Source organism: Brienomyrus brachyistius, chromosome 1 (assembly GCF_023856365.1).
Source record: "Brienomyrus brachyistius isolate T26 chromosome 1, BBRACH_0.4, whole genome shotgun sequence".
Classification (NCBI taxonomy): Eukaryota; Metazoa; Chordata; class Actinopteri; order Osteoglossiformes; family Mormyridae; genus Brienomyrus; species Brienomyrus brachyistius.
The window spans coordinates 4,797,617-4,814,395 of record NC_064533.1 but is presented as its reverse complement, the minus strand read 5'-3'; the positions used below and the strand labels follow the sequence as shown (position 1 = coordinate 4,814,395).

Here is a 16,779-nt window from a genome sequence, read left to right as displayed (position 1 = left end):
ACGGCCTTCATGCTGCCCCAAGAACCATCACAAGCAGGGAGCAGCGAATTAGCTCAGGGTCCCCAGGATGGAAAAGGGCCACATCTCCAAAGTGTAACTGCCCTCGTCCTGGGCAGCACCAGGGTGCCCCTGGTAGGAGGCGCCAGAGAGCCCTCCAAGCGGAAGGTTCAGGGAGGGTGCCACCTTCTGATCTGCCCACCGTATTTAAAATAGGCACGCCCCCCCCCCCCAATAACAGGAAGAAATACAACACCTTTACACTTTCTCTGGTTACCACTTTCTGCCTATAAATACCGCCCCCCCCATCTCGTACCCTGACTTTGGAGCTGCAGTTTCGGTACTCCCCTTATTTCCCCTCCATTTACGACACCTCCAGGATTAAAATAAATCCTTGCTAACTGCTCTTTTGTGCCCCCACAAAAGCCCCTGACAGGCCAGGCCGACGGCATCTCCTCCCGTCCTGCGTTTTGGGCCCTCAGTATAAAGATAATGCCACCCCTCCCCACCCCCGCGTTCGGCTCTCCATTCCAGCGCGCACCTAAAAATGCCCCCATCGTGGGCTATTCATAGTCCGGTCGGAAAAAATGCTTCTCGGTCGTGGTGAGAGGCACCATCGACACAGATAGGCCAATCAGAGCCTCTCACCCTGCAGGTAAAGCTGCAAGCGGGGGGGGGGAGCCTTTCTGGCAGGCGCAGGGCACAAAACCCACCTCCCTCCGTGTCCAAACGGGCACAGAACACAGATCCACCCCCCGGTTATCCGGAGGCATAGAGCACAGTTCCGGCTACCCTCTGACTCGCAGCAGGGACAGAGCACAGTACCACCACGCCCTGAATCACAGCGGGGGCCAAGCACAGTGTTGTCCCCCCCCCAAATCCCAGCAGGCCACAGAGCAGTTTCGTGAGACATGTGACGACTTTTTTTTTTTTGCTACCATCTGCTATGTATAACCATAAACAAACGGGCTCCAGAGACACCGACCGAAAGGCACGAAGGAGAATCTCTCCTGGCGGACACTGCCGGGCCATTAGGAAGTGCTGTCGGCAGCATGCGTCACAGCGACGCGGGCGGAGACGCTGGGGCGGCCGGAAAGTTCACCAGAGGAAGCGCGGCGAGAGAGCAGACACCGTCCTACGGGCGCGTCCTGCCGGAACGGGACACCATATGTCCGTGTAATCTGAAGTCTGTCGTGTGCCATGGGGTTCTGCTGCGTCCCCGATGGTGCCATGCCGGAGATCCCTTTTGTGACGCCGCCCTAGTGGCAGGAGGCGGGAAAGGGAGCAGTTGGTTAGACTCGGACGGGAAGGGTATGTGTGGCACAGGAGAGGGGTGGGGCCAACACGTAGACCAATCAGGGAGTCTGGGAGGCAGTTCATTACAGAAGCTGCTAGGAAAAGATAGGGTGACTCCACAGGGCTGCTGTCCTGCAAAAAATGTGGATGAAGAATTAGACGTCCACCCAAGGTGAAGCTTGGAGCAGGGCGCCCCTATAGGACCAGTGCACCACCCCAAAGTGCAGCAAGATGCCTGCTGGTACACCATCAACTGGAAATCGTTAAGTATCCAGATGAGACAGAAAGCTGTGGTCCTATCAGGGATGTTGGTCTAGTTGAAGTTCCTTCGGCCTCTAGGCCGCCACGTGGTATGAGAAACACCTGCAACCAAAATCCTGAAAAAGCTGCCCTACTTCAGTCAGGTCTCCATATCCTCTACATCTCCATACGAATAACAAACATCAGTACCGTCCTACAGAGCTGCCTGGCTTATGCCTATATACCATCTCAAGTCATTCGTATGATTTCATGGATATGTAGCATGAGTGATGTCACCAAAATATCCCCCATCACCGATACCCTGTCCTGCTTGAAAGTGCGGCCATTTTGAGTGGCACCACACATTTTTTTGGTACGATCTGAACAGGAAATCTCAACCTGCAAATATTCAATCCATTTCCCTTGAGATTCAAATCATATAATTTATATTTGTGTTTTCATATTTTTTCCCCCATTGTTCTGAGAATTAATGTGCACTTTCGGTCACACAGTTGGATTCCCCCACATCCATATTTTACCAAAGTATTACACCCTGGCAGAGCAGCGGGTGGAGACTGCTGGGGTGGCAGCGTCTGCAGAAGACGGACCCAGCTGTTCCCTCCAACGTTACCTCGACAAACTGCTAGATACTTTTTTTCTGAATGTTATAAGGCAGCAAAAGTTGTTTCCTCTCCTCTTTTGTCTTTCGGCCTGTTCCCCCTCTGCTTTTTAATGCTGTACAACTTTGATAGCTTTTATCTCCACGCTGCCATTGATAAACATTCCTTAACCACCTAGGGTAACTATGTTAATTGGCTGATGTTGAATCGATGATGTCACTCACGATACAGCAGATTATTCCCGGTTGAAATTAGCAGTACGCTATGTTCTGATTTAGTTATTTTATCCATAATGCCTTGCACATGCCGAGAGAATGTCAGTGACTCAATGCAAAATAATGCTAAGCGTTAGTTTTCCCCTATGTAGGGATGCCTTCCTCTTCTTCAGAAGGTAGGGGAGACACAGTAACTGTAGACAGACATATTACTTGATCGTACGGATATTACCAATCCAGAATAACAAGCGCCAAACAGAAGTGGTCTCCACAGACCGGAATATTCCGGGGGACTCGATGTTCTGGAAAACTCTACAAGAAGTTATTTTTTTTCTGCCCTACAGCACTGTGGACGACTCTCAGCTGTCAGTCTGTGTGGTCCAGTTACAATCGATGCAGGAGAAACGGAAGAAGACTGGGAGGTCAGTGGGAGCTGCGGCTGTCCAGTAGGGGGAGCTCTTCCCCTGGGACCATGTGCTTGCTGCTGGACGCGGTGACAACGGTTCCATTATGGAACAAGGGCTGTCAGCCACAATGTTATGGTGTCTTATTTCCTATTATCTTCACTTGACCTTTAAGGTGATGGATTTCGTCTTTTATCCCTGTTTCTTTTCCATTCATACACTCGGTACAGGCAGGCTCCAGTAACTCAGAACCCAACAAGTAAAATAAGCTATGTACTGTGTTTCCAGCTACAAGCGGTACCATAAACCAACCCCCCCCCCCCCCCCCACCCTTCTCACCACACTAACTCACCAGTGTTCGGTCAAACACTGACAAGTTTATGTGCCGGCGAATGAATCACATCTAAACACTGCAAGGGGCAAGACAAAGTGAAAGATTACGTGCAGGGCTACATAACTACGGAAGGATGCCCTGTTAATCTCAGCCACTTCACAAAAGTCTCTGCAACACTCAACATTTGTCAAAACATTTCTTACCCTGACGCGTTAATCTATCAGCCTATAAAACAGGCCTCGCAATTTCCGAATGCGCCGTTTTTCTACACCTGAAATGGCTGTGTGACAAATCGCATGTAATACGCTCATCGACACGCGGAGAATCGTACCATTTCTGGTGGTCGGCATCTTCGGGGAAATCCGTCCCCATCTGTGGAACCAGCAGAACTCGTCCACCGAGTGACGCCCATAGTGTGTTTACATCGTAAAACTCATTACCTGTGTCAGCATGTTATCATTTCACAATTTAGAACAATTCGAAAGTCGTAAACAGCACCAACACCTGGCTCTAAATCCCGCTTGACGCCCCATAATTTACATTAGTGACTTTTAGTCTTAAGATCTGCTCCGTTAATCCAGATCCTTAAAGGCATCCGAGGAAAAATCAGAGATGACAAAAAAATTATTGATATACCCACTCCTCCTACTTTGGATTATTATTTAAGTTGATGGTCTCAGAGCTATCAGACATCCCCTTTATTTTGGGTTTAGCCACACTTCAGGCAGTACCAAACTGGTACACCACAGAGCATCCAGTCATTTTCCGATATCAGGCGGGGAGGGGCTGATGGTCACGTTAATGAAAATTGCCGGACGTAAGAAGGTTACGTGTAAGAGTAACATTTCCCAGACGCAGCTTGTGTGCATTTTCATTTCAGAGAAATGACAGTTCTACTGACTGCAAACCTATAATCCATAAGTCTTGGGCCCCAGGAAAGAGCTCAGCTTGTGGTTCTGCTTCCCTTTAACAATCATGTCTATCTGTCCATCCGAAAGAGCCGAACAGGGGGTCACTTCAATTCAGTTCATTTTTATATAGTGCCTTACATTTCACCAAGCTTCGCGATCCTCTTTTCGGTCAGGAAATTCGGCTTCTGTCCCTCGATTTGGGAATAAATCGGGCTTCACAACTTCTGGGAAAGAGAGAGCTAAACACCATGCAGGAGAAACAAGGATGGAACCACAGCTAGCTGACAAATGAGAGCGGTTATCCAGTCCGGGGGCTCCAAAGACCCCCCGGGTAAAGCCGTGCGGCAGCACGTTGGCGTACAGGTCCCGCCGTTTTCGCCAAACCGAAAACTAAATCTGAGCATCGCTGTTTCGTTGGCACTATAGCAGAGAGGAGGGAAGATCCTTTGCCGGATCCATTTGCGCTAACGAACGACATGAGGCCCCTGGCTTAATTAAATGTACGGACACAGACTGGACTAAAGGACCACTGAGGACGATATCATACTTCGGGCCCGATCGCAATAAAGGCATGGAGCGCAGCTCGCTTTTGCATGCCTGTCACCCAAAACGCCGTCGTAACAAAAATAAGCCGGTACCATCAAAAACATCGCCCATCTCGCCATGTTCCGCTGGGTGACCTTGGAGCTCGGATCCCAGCGCTATCACCGTGCAGCGAGGCGTGTTCCTGCTCTGGACGACAGGAACTGAATTACAGGAATGTGAAGTCATTCCATCAGGCTGATTTAAAACAGATTTTTTTTCGTCGGGTCCCTTGCTGGCTAAAGGGGCGGGGCTTCCAGCAGTTTCATGATGCGGTGGGACCATCTCACCCAACCCCCCCATCCCCCTCGCCACCAACTTCCTGCCTTGTCTGTCACGCTTGGGCCCACGTGGCGTCCAGGGCAGACGGAGACGCAATAGTGCCAACGGGCCGGATTGGGAAGGGGTGACCTCATCCTCGCGGCCAACCGCGGGGCCGTTTCTATGGCAACACAGCAGGAAAAGCCAGGTGACCCATGCGGGGGCCCCGATGCGGCCAATCACACCTGGATGTAATATCTGGACACTAAACGCACCTCCCATCCAAAAAAAAATTATTAATATTGCCAAAGTAATACAATAATAATCTAAGTCCATATAAACACCAATAGACACTCAAAAGAAAAACTCAATTTTCACAGCAGCTGACTAAACATATCTTGGGTAAACAGATGAACTGATGTTATTTTTCAATATCACATGATTCTGGTAAAGTGATTTAGTGGATTATTAATTTTGTGTCACCACCTGGTGAACCCAAATTCCAGATGCCGGATTTCAGGAGGAAACCAGCAGCCGAGGCCGGGAGACACGCATGGCCTCACATGCTAATGCGGACAGGCGTCCTTCGCTGCTTAAATAGGAGTCACTGTCACTGGCCACCAATGGCGGATAAAACACTTCAGAAAACTTCAGAAAAATAACAATACAAAAATCCCCACCTAGTGTCTCTAATAAAATCCATCCTTCCTCTATAGGGGGGTCGCGGGGGTCCAGAGCCAATCCGGGAAGCAAAAGGCACAAGGCAGGGAACGACCCAGGATGGGCACTGCTGCTACCTGTATCTATAATGCCAATATAATAGGTAAAATGTTCCCCAAAATCGGCAAGATCATGCGTGCGCGCGCACACACACACACACACACACACACACACACACACACACACACACACACACACACACACACACACACACACACACACACACACACACACACACACACAAGGCCTGTGTAAACTGGAAGATGTCCCCTTCGGTGCCCTGTACAGGAGAGTCGAAAGTGACGAGGGGAGAATGTCTTAGGAAACACACAACAGTCAGATATGGAGGGAAAGCCACTCCCTGGGGTCCTCACTGCCCTAATGCGCCATCGAATGCGATCACCCACCGCTGCAGCGATCATGTTCCTGTGTGGTTTTCTGCAAGCTTCTGGGCAGAATCCACCAGGGGTCCTGGCAAAATTCACTCTAATCTCCAAACTAATCCATGGTATGGAAGTATGGAAAGAACAGAGAGCATATTCCTTCACTGAGTAAGTTTACAGCCCGTGTTTATGAATATTCAACCACAAATGAGGCACATTCTGCGACGGGCTGATGCTGTACAGGATAAACGATGCAAAGGCCACTTCAGAAAACAAATTTCAGGTACAAATTTAGACAGATTTGAACGTCGCCCCAAAGGAGTCTGACAGCCTAACATGCTGTCAGACTCAAATGACGAATTGTTTATAAACCCAAATGTATTTCTGTACCGTTTCTGCACTGTTAATATGTTCATTCACACAAATCTAAACCTCAACCATTGTACAAAAACAAATAACCCAGTTACAAGATGTACACTAAAATTACTGACTCCGTACATGTGAATATATAAGACCATGTGAGATTAATTGCTGAGATGTAAAACTACAAAAAAAACAATATTTTAAAATACTTTCAGTGCCCACGCATGTACACACACACACACACACACACACACACACACACACACACACACACACGCTAGTTATCTATATCTTTTCAGGGACTCTCATTTTTATGGGCTTATCCCTAATCTTAACAATGACGACCTTAACCCCTAACCCAGCCCTAATCGTAAGTAACCAAACAAAATGCTTTTGGCATTTTCAGTTTTTCGATTGCATACACAGATTTTTATGAAACTGAGCATCCCTCTATGAGGACCGAAAAAATGTCCCAAGAAGGTTAAACAGTTTTTTTTTACCCCCCCAGTGTAGCTAATGCATGTATGACCACAGACGGAGACACACAGAAACACACCTAAAAGCCATGATGTAAAACACTGGCCTAATTGTTCTGATACTACAAACAGGTCCCATTAAGATAAATACAAAAATTTACCTGAAACAACTGAGCTGAAACTGACCCCATTTCAGTATTCAGCAAGTAAAAAATAATTACAGCAAACTAAAAACCACTGATAAAGCATTTTAAAAAATGTCATTTCCCTAAACACAAAGGCCACGTCTACAAATACAGCATTTAAAGGTCAAAATGACATATTTAATCTAACATTAAATTTGGGGGTTTGTAAAACAACGCACAAAACTACAGCAATGCATTTATGCAAGCGCGAGGTGGAGAGCGTGTGTATTTTTTAAAACACACAGCCGCGTTAGCATATACGCATTAACAAAGTTTGCAATTATGGCAAGGAATCATTTTTTCAGTTTTAAAGCATTACGCGCTGCCTTATAAATTAAGTATACTGGTTACTTTGATTTCTTGTCCATAAATCATTACGAAAATCTGCTTTTCCATAAATCATCACAAATAAAATCAAAGAAAAACCGACATATTAGAAACAGCTTCGAACTGTTTTGTTAGAGTTAAATATAAAAATGTACAGCAATAAATAATTTTGTGCAGACATTTGCGTCTATTTAAACAAATCACTTTTAAAACACACACACACACACACACACACCTGTAAATGCGTGCGTCTGATTATTAGCACATAAAATTGTTTTTTAGACTGAGAATGCGCATAACTGTATGCAAAATTAACATTACCGGCGAATTGTTTACCTTGTATTTAAATATAAGGAAACGGTCTCAGCAGAGTAGAGCTTTATAATCGAGTTGGGTTTTATGCATTAATGCATCGCCTGGTTTTAACTTTAACGCAGAGAGAGCAGCTTTTTTTTCTGCCGACAGTAAGATTCCTCCGTCGCTTTTCGGCGCGCCTCCGCGTTTCAGCACCATGAACGGCGGCTGCTAGCGGCGAGCGCGGCCGCTGATTAGCGCTCCCGCGGCCGCCAGCGAAACAGCGCCGGTCCCGCCGCCCTTCGGCACCACGGTCGCGACAAATGCCGACTACAACGCGTAGACAAAAATAAATAAATACATAAATAGAAAACTGGTCGCTGTGTAGAATGTAGCAATAAAAAAATTCAATAGTGCGGGGCCTCTGAATTAAAAATAAAATAAAGTGCTATTATAACTGTACAGGTACGTGTGGAATTACCGGCTTGGTTTCTTTATTTCCAAATGTGTTTTTAGTAAGGGGCAGACTTTCTGTGGCATTTTCAGGGTGCAGATGGTAGCAGTGGGGGTGCATGGGGGGGGGGGGGGGGGGGGGGGGGGAGGAGGGGGGGTGTGTGTGCCATGCAGGCTGGGCCGCTTTGTGGAGCCTATCTGAAAGAGGCACTGAAACAAAAGATCGGCCTGGTTTTGAATTTGTGGGAAAATCCAATGGCATTTATTTATTTTTGAAGCCTGAAGAAAGGGGGTGGAGGGGGGGGCAAAAAAAAAGGACAACACTGATGGCAAAGAGTGGCATAGACAGGGGATGAACGGGGGCATCGTCTGATTGGGCGACGGTGGTAAATCTTCCCAAACGTCTAGCGCGTTTTTCATAGACGTCCTGAGATCACGGGACATTATTCAATGACAGGGTGTTGCAGGCAGACGTGACGGGTGTTTATTTTACCCTAGTTTTACTAAACTAACTGGAGACACTGGAGATGTATCACCTGGGTAAAATGTGGTGAATTAGCCACTGTCCTATCAGAGATTTGGAGATCGTGACAAACGGGAAGTGATCAAAGGCAGGTGAGATACAGGAGTAGGGTCCTGTGTGTGTGTGTGTGTGTGTGTGTGTGTGTGTGTGTGTGTGTCCTCGATTAGCTGTGGGATAATCAACCACACCGCCCCCCCCAAACACACACCCCATTCCCTCACACAGAGGCGTGGGAACAGCCTTCAAGGTTCAACCCTAAGTCATTTGAGGGATCCTGGTAGCAGATGTGTGTGTGTGTGTGTGTGGTGTGTGTGCACATTAGAACTGCATGTCTGTGCTTCCAGTCACACTCTTCAGTTGTTTAATTGCCATTTTCATATGTCTGCTTGCACTGTAATCTTTGGTGATTAAGCTTTGTTTCATATTAAGTGGTAGGAGCCCATGAAGGGCCAATTTTGGGCATAGGATCAGAAGGGGCGACATCCGGGGGGGGGGGACACCCCCACCTTAGCTGGCAGCTGGGACACAGGCAGCCTCCACCCTCCAGCCCAGGTCCAGGACAGGCCAAAGGGTCTCAGGTTAGCCTCTGAGACAGAGGGAACGTGTTACGATGGTCTAGGTTTCAGGTAGCCTGTGTTCTGATGCCCGGACCTGCTTTAGGGCCATTGCAGTGTGTGTGCGTGTGGACGTGCATGTTGCATTGTGGGGACCAAATCACAATGTGATAGTAACTTGTTTTATTGACGTTGTGGGGACCATTTTCCAGGTCTCCACAAAGATCTGTGGATGAAATCAAAAAAGCAAAAATGCCACGTATTTTGCTTGGTTACTTATGGGTAAGGTTAGGGCTGGGTGGGGGTTAAGGTCAGCATGTTGGGATTAGAGTTTTCCCCATAGAAATGAATGGCGAGTGCCCACAAAGATATAGTTACAAACCTCTCTGTGTGAGTGTGTGTGTGTGTGTATGTGTGTGTGTGTGTATGTGTGTGTGTGTCAATGTCTAGCTTATGTTTAAACTTGAAAGCAGAACTCAAATCCTGCACTCATCTTAAAAGAAACACAATTAAAAAAAACACACACAGATTTGCAAAGTATTTCTGATTTCCTTACTCAACATGCATCCTCATCTTAAACATTGGGGAACATAATGAAGAAGAAAAAGAAAACAAAATGATATGAATAATGTGAATTATGTGAATAACACTCCATTCCATCATCATCAAAGCATATTTAAAATACGGCGTTTTAAATGCTTGCATTAAATGGTTTCAGAAACTGTGAAAAATGTACAAATCGCTTTTTAGCACACAATAATTCAAATATTAAAAAGCAAATAAGAAAAGCAGCCGAATAGAAATTTGCTAAAATAATTTTTTATAGTATCGAAAAATAATCAGCAGCATGTGATGCACAGAATTTCTGAAAAATGTGTTGAAAGTACAGTGAAGCACGAGAGTCAGACTGCAAGGGGCGCAGGCCGGCGGGGGGGGGGGGGGGGGGCAGCTGTCTTTCTCCTATATATTTCTCTCCTGTTCCTATTGCAAAACTTTTTTGTCCATCCCTCCACCGTAACTATTAAGCATATTAAATATCAGTGAATAATTTCAGATGCTGAAACATGTCAGAACCGTTTCTTGATATCAAATAAGGGGTTAATGGAAAGGTGGGAATCTGCCAGATACAAAATACCCAAAGCGAAAGTGGCCTTTTCAGTACCTGACTTGCAGTAGCTGCACGACGCCAACTGATTTTAAGAATCAAATTTACTTTACAAAATTACACCTTTGAAATTACAGCTGAGAATAAAAACAAAAAAATCAAAGACATTTAAGGAAGTAAAAAATCCCGACTTCATCTTGTTGGTAAGAGAGAAGCCTGCGCTGCTTCTTAACAAGCAAAATGTGTTTTTTGTTATCTTTTTGAACTATTGTATAAACGGTATATAAAAATAATTACATCGTAATTTTTTCCGTTAGAAACATTTTCATTAGACTGAAAACACACAGTAACGTGAAACGCCCCGTCTCTGAAAACTGCCTAGCTTTACTGGAGGGGGGGGCCTGTATTCCATGTTTGATTCAGATAATTCAGATAAAAATAATAATAAAAAAAAATGTTAAATCATCAAATAGCAGTTTTTTGAATATTACACAAAGAAACACAGAATAATGTCTGCGGTAAGAAGAATGACAGGGGAAGGGAATTAACTGGTACACACTGGTCACCCGACCGCCACCTTTCCCAGCAAAGCATGACTCAAACGAACCCAAAAGTATTTTTCAACACAAATAACTAATTATACCTAAAAAAAAATCATGGAGAACTTCAGTGGGTATTGGACGGCTTGGTTACAAGTAACATGACGTCAAAGGAGTTTCATGGCATGAAGAAGCAGCAGAACTATTCCGTCGTTTAAGAGAGACACATGCAAGCCACATCAAATCACTTTATTCCTATTTTTTTCCACCCAAGAGCAAACAAGCACTTGTAAATATTAACCATGTCTATCTACGATCATTTTCTGAAGTGTTGCATGTATGTTTTAGTATCCAAGACTAACGATTTCGTCTTTAGGCGTGTGTGTGGATCTAATTTAAAGGTGAAGACAACATTAGGATACACAGTCTACACATACACACACTGCCGCGCGGACGGACACACACACACACACACACGGACGTGCGGACGGACATAAACACGGACACGCGCGCACACACACACACGGGCGTGCGGATGTCTCACTTACGCGGATTCACGAAGCCTCTCCTGGCCCCAGACGGGTGTCGAGCTTTCCTCTTCCTCAGTTTCACTTTATTTTGGGTCGATTTTTTTTTTTTTTACTTTTCCAGATCCGAATCTCTGTCGAGGATAGAGAGGAGGGCAGCGGTAAGCAAGGGGCGGGCGAACGGGCGACCAGACGGGGAGGCCGGATGCAGCGGGCCCCGGGCTGAGGAGGTACCCCTTTACCTAGCAACCAGGCCGGGCGCTGCACCGCAGAAATCCCCGACCCCGGGCTTGGCACCACCCGCGACAATGGGAGGCCAAGACTGACGCGTGTTCAGCCCGTCTGCTGGTTAACAAGTCTTTGAATGAGGAATGTTAGCAAACAGACAAACAGCATGTCTGGTGCATGGCTAATAGCTCTGCCAGTGCAGCCTCAACACTGGCTGAGCCTATGAATTATTCAGCAGTCTGAAAAAGGAACACCCCCCCTTACCCACCCCCCCCCCCCCCACCTACCCAACTCAAATGCCTTCGGTAGCAGAGCGACATGCAAGGAGAGCCCCTCCATCCCATGCGGAGACGTTTTTCTTTAAAGCACGGAAAAAAGAAAGCCTGAAAATTCAACATGCACAAAAAAAAAATAAAAATCGCAAGACAGACGTGTGGGATGGAGCAGACGTCACAGCCCGACACTCGCCGTAACCTTCTTCCTTTTTATATATAGAGAAAAAAATTAAATCTGCCTTTTTCCTGTCTTTTGTTTGGAACTGGCACCTGTCCCAGAAAGTGCTCCGGCACGACACGGAGTCCTCGCTCTGGCGGGCAGGGGAGCGGGGTGGCAACAGAGAGCGAGAGAGAGGGAGCGAAGCAGGGAGAGAAAGAGAGAGAGAGAGACAGAGAGAGGGAGAGGTGCAATACTTCCAAGAGAGACAGCCGCACTTACAGACGGTAAGTCCCCTGCACGAGGTGATGTGCAGGGGGGTGGAGAGCAAGACCGGCACCGCGTCCACAGGGCAGTATGACCGTCACAGCAACGAAAATGCCAAGGGTTCCCCCCCAAAACGGGATCGGGGGGGGGTGCAAGGAAAAGGGGAAAAGGGGTTTGCGAGAAAGAGAAAGTAAGTGTCCTCCAAAGTGGGCGGAAAAAGACGAAATTGAAAACAAAAAATAAACCACTTACAGGACAAATTGTAAAGACCACCGCAAAAAAAAAAAAAAAAAAAAAAACTATAAACACTCCACAAAATAATTCACAAAATGAAGACCTCCCCCCCAGGAGGGGAGAGGGAAAAAAATAAAACAGGAGGAGAAAAATGCAGAAAACGAAATAGGCACCACCAAAAAAGCAACTTGTTGCAGGTTTTTCCTGGTGCCAGTGCATGCAGTTGGAGGCAGACAGTTAAAATCCAGCTCGCAGCAAGAAAATAAAAAAGGGAAAAAAGCGAGTCTCCTTCAGGCCGGGCCGTTGGAGGGAGGCCCTCGCTCTACAAACAGCAGCCCAGTTTTTTTTCTCCCCCCGCAGAGCTCCAGCCCGCCCCCCCCCCCCCATTCGCGAGCTGCCGGGGCCGGGCGCGGGCGGAGAAGGGGGGAGCCAGCCGGAGCCTGTTCTATGTGGAGGGGCCCCCCAGCCGATGATGAAAACGTGAGCACGAGTGCCGTGCCTGTGCACCACGCGTCCGCTGCCGCGACGAGGGACTGCACTCGCACTTAGAGAGAGAGAGAAAAAGAGAGAGAGAGAGAGGGGGAGGGAGGAAGGGAGAGAGGGAGGTATATGGGTGGGAAACAGACAGGGAGAGAGAGAGAGAGAGAGAGAGAGAGAGGAGGAGTGCGGGAGGCTGGAGTGACACAAAATCCACTCCTCCGGCAAACCCAGTGCAGACACAGTGCGCAGCCGCGCAGTTCACTCTGCGCCATTGGTCGCCCACCAAAGAAAAGAAAAGTGAGGGAGGGCGGGGGGAGTGCGAGCAGGACGTGGGACACGGGAGCAGGGTGACCGGAGAAAAGCCCACAGAATAATTAGCCGCGTTTCACGCCCCCCCCCAGTCACTGGCAGACTGGGGAAAAGAGAGAAAAAAAAAAACGATAAAAAGAAAGACAGTGTGACATGTCGTCTCTCTCAAGTCCAGTGCCACTGGATACTGCAAAAAGGGAGAAGCTGGACAGTCAGATTGTGGGGGGCTGACACAGGAGGGAGCAAAGCGTGGCGGGGCACTGAGTCTTGGTGGCCGTCTCCGTAAAGATGTGCACTGCGCCAGCGGTTAGCCATTAGTTTAGCCAGTGCTGCCCCCCCCCCCAGTGAGTTAAGAGCACCCTCTATAACTATTTTGGCAAGGAGTCAAGAGGCGATAAGCATTCCGGTGAGAGCGTCACCTCCCCGCTGGAAGAAAAAACGTCTTCCAGGAGGGTGGGGGGGGAGACGGACAAATTGGGAAAAGGTGACCCCCCCAGGAAAGATAAAGATAAATAAAGATAACGCCCAAGATAAATGGCTTACCGTCCCTTAGGCAGACCTAAGCAGAGTCAGAGCTGAATATCATACAAAGCTACCGGTACGCTGCATCTAATAACCCCCCCGCCAGCCCCCTGCTAGCCCAACCCCTCAAATTCAACCAGCCTGTGTGCAGATGAAGTACTCAAGGCACTTTAGCTGGCGACAAACTCTGTAGTCCACTGGTACGTCCAGCTACCCAAACAAACTAACGTTATCCTGCCAGAACGGACCGTAGGACCTCTGGATGTTCCTCTATAACCTCACCCCCCAACGGTTTTGTTATTTTTTTTTTTTATTTCAAACGTCCCTCCCTTTCCTCCCGCCCCCCTTTTCGCCCTGCCAACATCGTTTGGCCTTTTCCATTTGTAGCAGGTTACTGTAACGCTATTGTAAAACAACATCCTGCCCACTTCCTGTTCCGGCACAAGCAAAAAAAAAAACAAAAAAACAAAAAAAAAAACAGCAACTAAAGTCTCTAACAGAGCGACGGAGGACAGAAATGGAGGACAGAAATGGAGGACAGAAATGGGAGGACACGTTTATCCGAAATTTGTTCTGTATTCTGGATTACGGCAGCAGGCTTGCATCCACCCGTGCAGCCGCCGCGGAAAGAGGGATTGGAAGAAGAGGGGAAGAAAGGCTGGGAAGCTGGCTATATTTTAATTCTTCTGAAACGACCTGAGTTTGTCTAGGAGAGGGTCTGATTAACATTCCCTGTGGTGGATCGTACCATGGCAGCTCTGGGGGGGGGGGTCATGAGCCAGCGCTGCCGATGCCCTGGTGATGAAGGGGTGCCACACATGGTCCCCACCCCACCCTCTGGGGTTCTCCCCTCCCTTGCTGGGCAAACTCAGCCCCTCCCGGGTACTTTCTTGGGCTTTTCCTCCCTCCATGGTGACTTCCGAGCCTCAGTCCTACAGATGGACCGGCAGAGGTTCCAGGGGACACGGGCAAAAATGAAAGCGCTAACCACCCCCCCACCCCCCCAGCTTCCTTCAGTCGAGTCCTGAAACAAAACCCGCCTCACGGTAAGAACGCAGCGCCATGACGGTCTGCCGCCACGCACGGCCCCTCGACGTCACGTCTCGCCACAGTGCCTGGACCAATCGCAACCTCCGCCGTCGCGGGGGGGGGGGAAAGGTCAGGCACAGCTACCCGGGCCCTTGGGCTCCTGCGCGCGCCGCTACGCGGACCTTCGGTCCGATGTTAGGAGCACCTCTTCCCGTGCAACGTCTCGCTCCTGGCGCGCCAGAACTCAGCTAGCCTTTAACCTGCTCACCGAGTTCAGGCGAGGACGCACCTCTGGTCCGGGTCGGCTGCCAGCCTTTACGGCACGAGGCTTTATTGCCTCATTCCGAGCGCCGCTTCCGACTGCCGGCCAGCACTGATCAAACACACCCTTCCTGTCGTGTTTTACCTGTGTCGTTTGTTTTGGAAATCGTTCAGGTCCTTTATATGCGCCCCCCCCAAAAAAAAAAATCTTGAACAAAGCGGTCCACCGGACCCTTTGTTTTGTTTTATGGATTCGAGATACAGGTCTTTCAGACACAATGGTGCATATTTTTTAGCCTTAGGTATACTTTAACAATTGAGGGGGTAACATTAATTTACGCTGCTATTTACTTATTATAATGCCTCCATAAAAATAAAATATAGCCCAAGTGTTTTTAACAATTAAAAATAAAAACATTTTCTGTGCCTTTAATAATTTACTCTGCCTCTATATTTTAGTCTATTTTAAAAGGGCGATTCCAATATACAAAATAGCAGTAAATCACAGCATTGAAGATCAGCCGAGAATTTTTATTCCTGCAAAGGTAAGACAGTCTGTGATAAATACATTTCATAGCACACATTGCAAATCAGTGTAACCAGCATATGGCAGGAATCCAATCACGATAAAATGCTCGTAAAAGAAGTTTTTAAAAATGGTCTGAATTAAAGAAAGCTTGAGAGTACTTAGAAATAAATGTTATTAATTCCCCCATGCAGATTGCAGTAACACCCACCTCAGAAGCACATCACTCTCTTTTCAAGTGACAAAATTACATTACGGTCCCAAATGCACACGACAAAAAACTTGTTCCCTTATTCTTGCTGGGACAATTCAAAACAAGACAAAATCGCACATTTATAAATTTCACTGACTTATTTCGCACGCCTTTCACATAATCTGATTTGAAATCTCTCTAATTTTAAAATAGTGAAGGAAATTATTAGCTTAATTGAAATCCGCACAACTTCCACTCGGATACCTCGAATTTCACAACAAAACCTCCAAGTCCACTTGTCAAGCGAGTCCCTGGACACAGAGTGACATGACAATAAATCTGATGTCGGAATATTTAAGTGCTCCAAAACGTACAAAAAATAGGTATTTAACTTCTAGCTAGGTATTTATATTTTTAAAAGAAAATAGTCAGAAATTATTTTGAAATTCTGCAGGAAAGAGTCAAATCCCTGCTTCATGACAAGTACGATACCGCAGCTTAACATGCAATCTGTACGCCATATTTTTAGAGGTTCCTAAAACCATTTACATATCACCATGCCTCCAGAACTGTCATTTTTAATAGCCAAAGGCGTCATTAAACTGTGTCCCATTTATTCGATGGTTATTTTGCACAAAAAAAAAAAGTGATGGCACAATCTGAGCAGGCCCAAAGCTACCGCAGCAGGCCTCGGTGTGTGCCGACCATGGAGGCCTAACGGTATCATGCGGCATACCCCAATACACGGTGCGCTCCAATTCACACGTAAACACACCTTTAAATATACCTACAAAGCACGAACATCCGTGTGTAGCTGCTGTATGTAATTTTAAGGAATTATATTTTATTGTGTTCATAATTTTAAAAATATATACAAGCAATAACTTTAGCGATGTCAAAAGAATGAGCAATATTTCTGTGTAGATAAACAAATGTTAGATTTTAAGCAATATTTTAATTAATGTCAACATTTTTATACTTGGGGGGTG

General features: G+C 47.0%; 1 long non-coding RNA gene across 6 annotated transcripts in view; it reads right to left on the bottom strand.

Moving 5' to 3' along the window:
• LOC125730850 (uncharacterized) overlaps nt 1-16,779 on the bottom strand; it is a 56,675-nt gene that overhangs the window by 3,571 nt on the left and 36,325 nt on the right. For 2 of the 6 annotated variants that reach the window (XR_007391167.1, XR_007391149.1), the window contains one exon: nt 11,331-11,443. This is a non-coding gene — a long non-coding RNA (uncharacterized LOC125730850). Of the gene's footprint in view, nt 1-11,330; nt 11,789-11,824; nt 12,483-16,779 lie in introns of those variants that run through there. The other 4 variants (XR_007391143.1, XR_007391155.1, XR_007391161.1 and 1 more) reach the window with 3 other exon arrangements.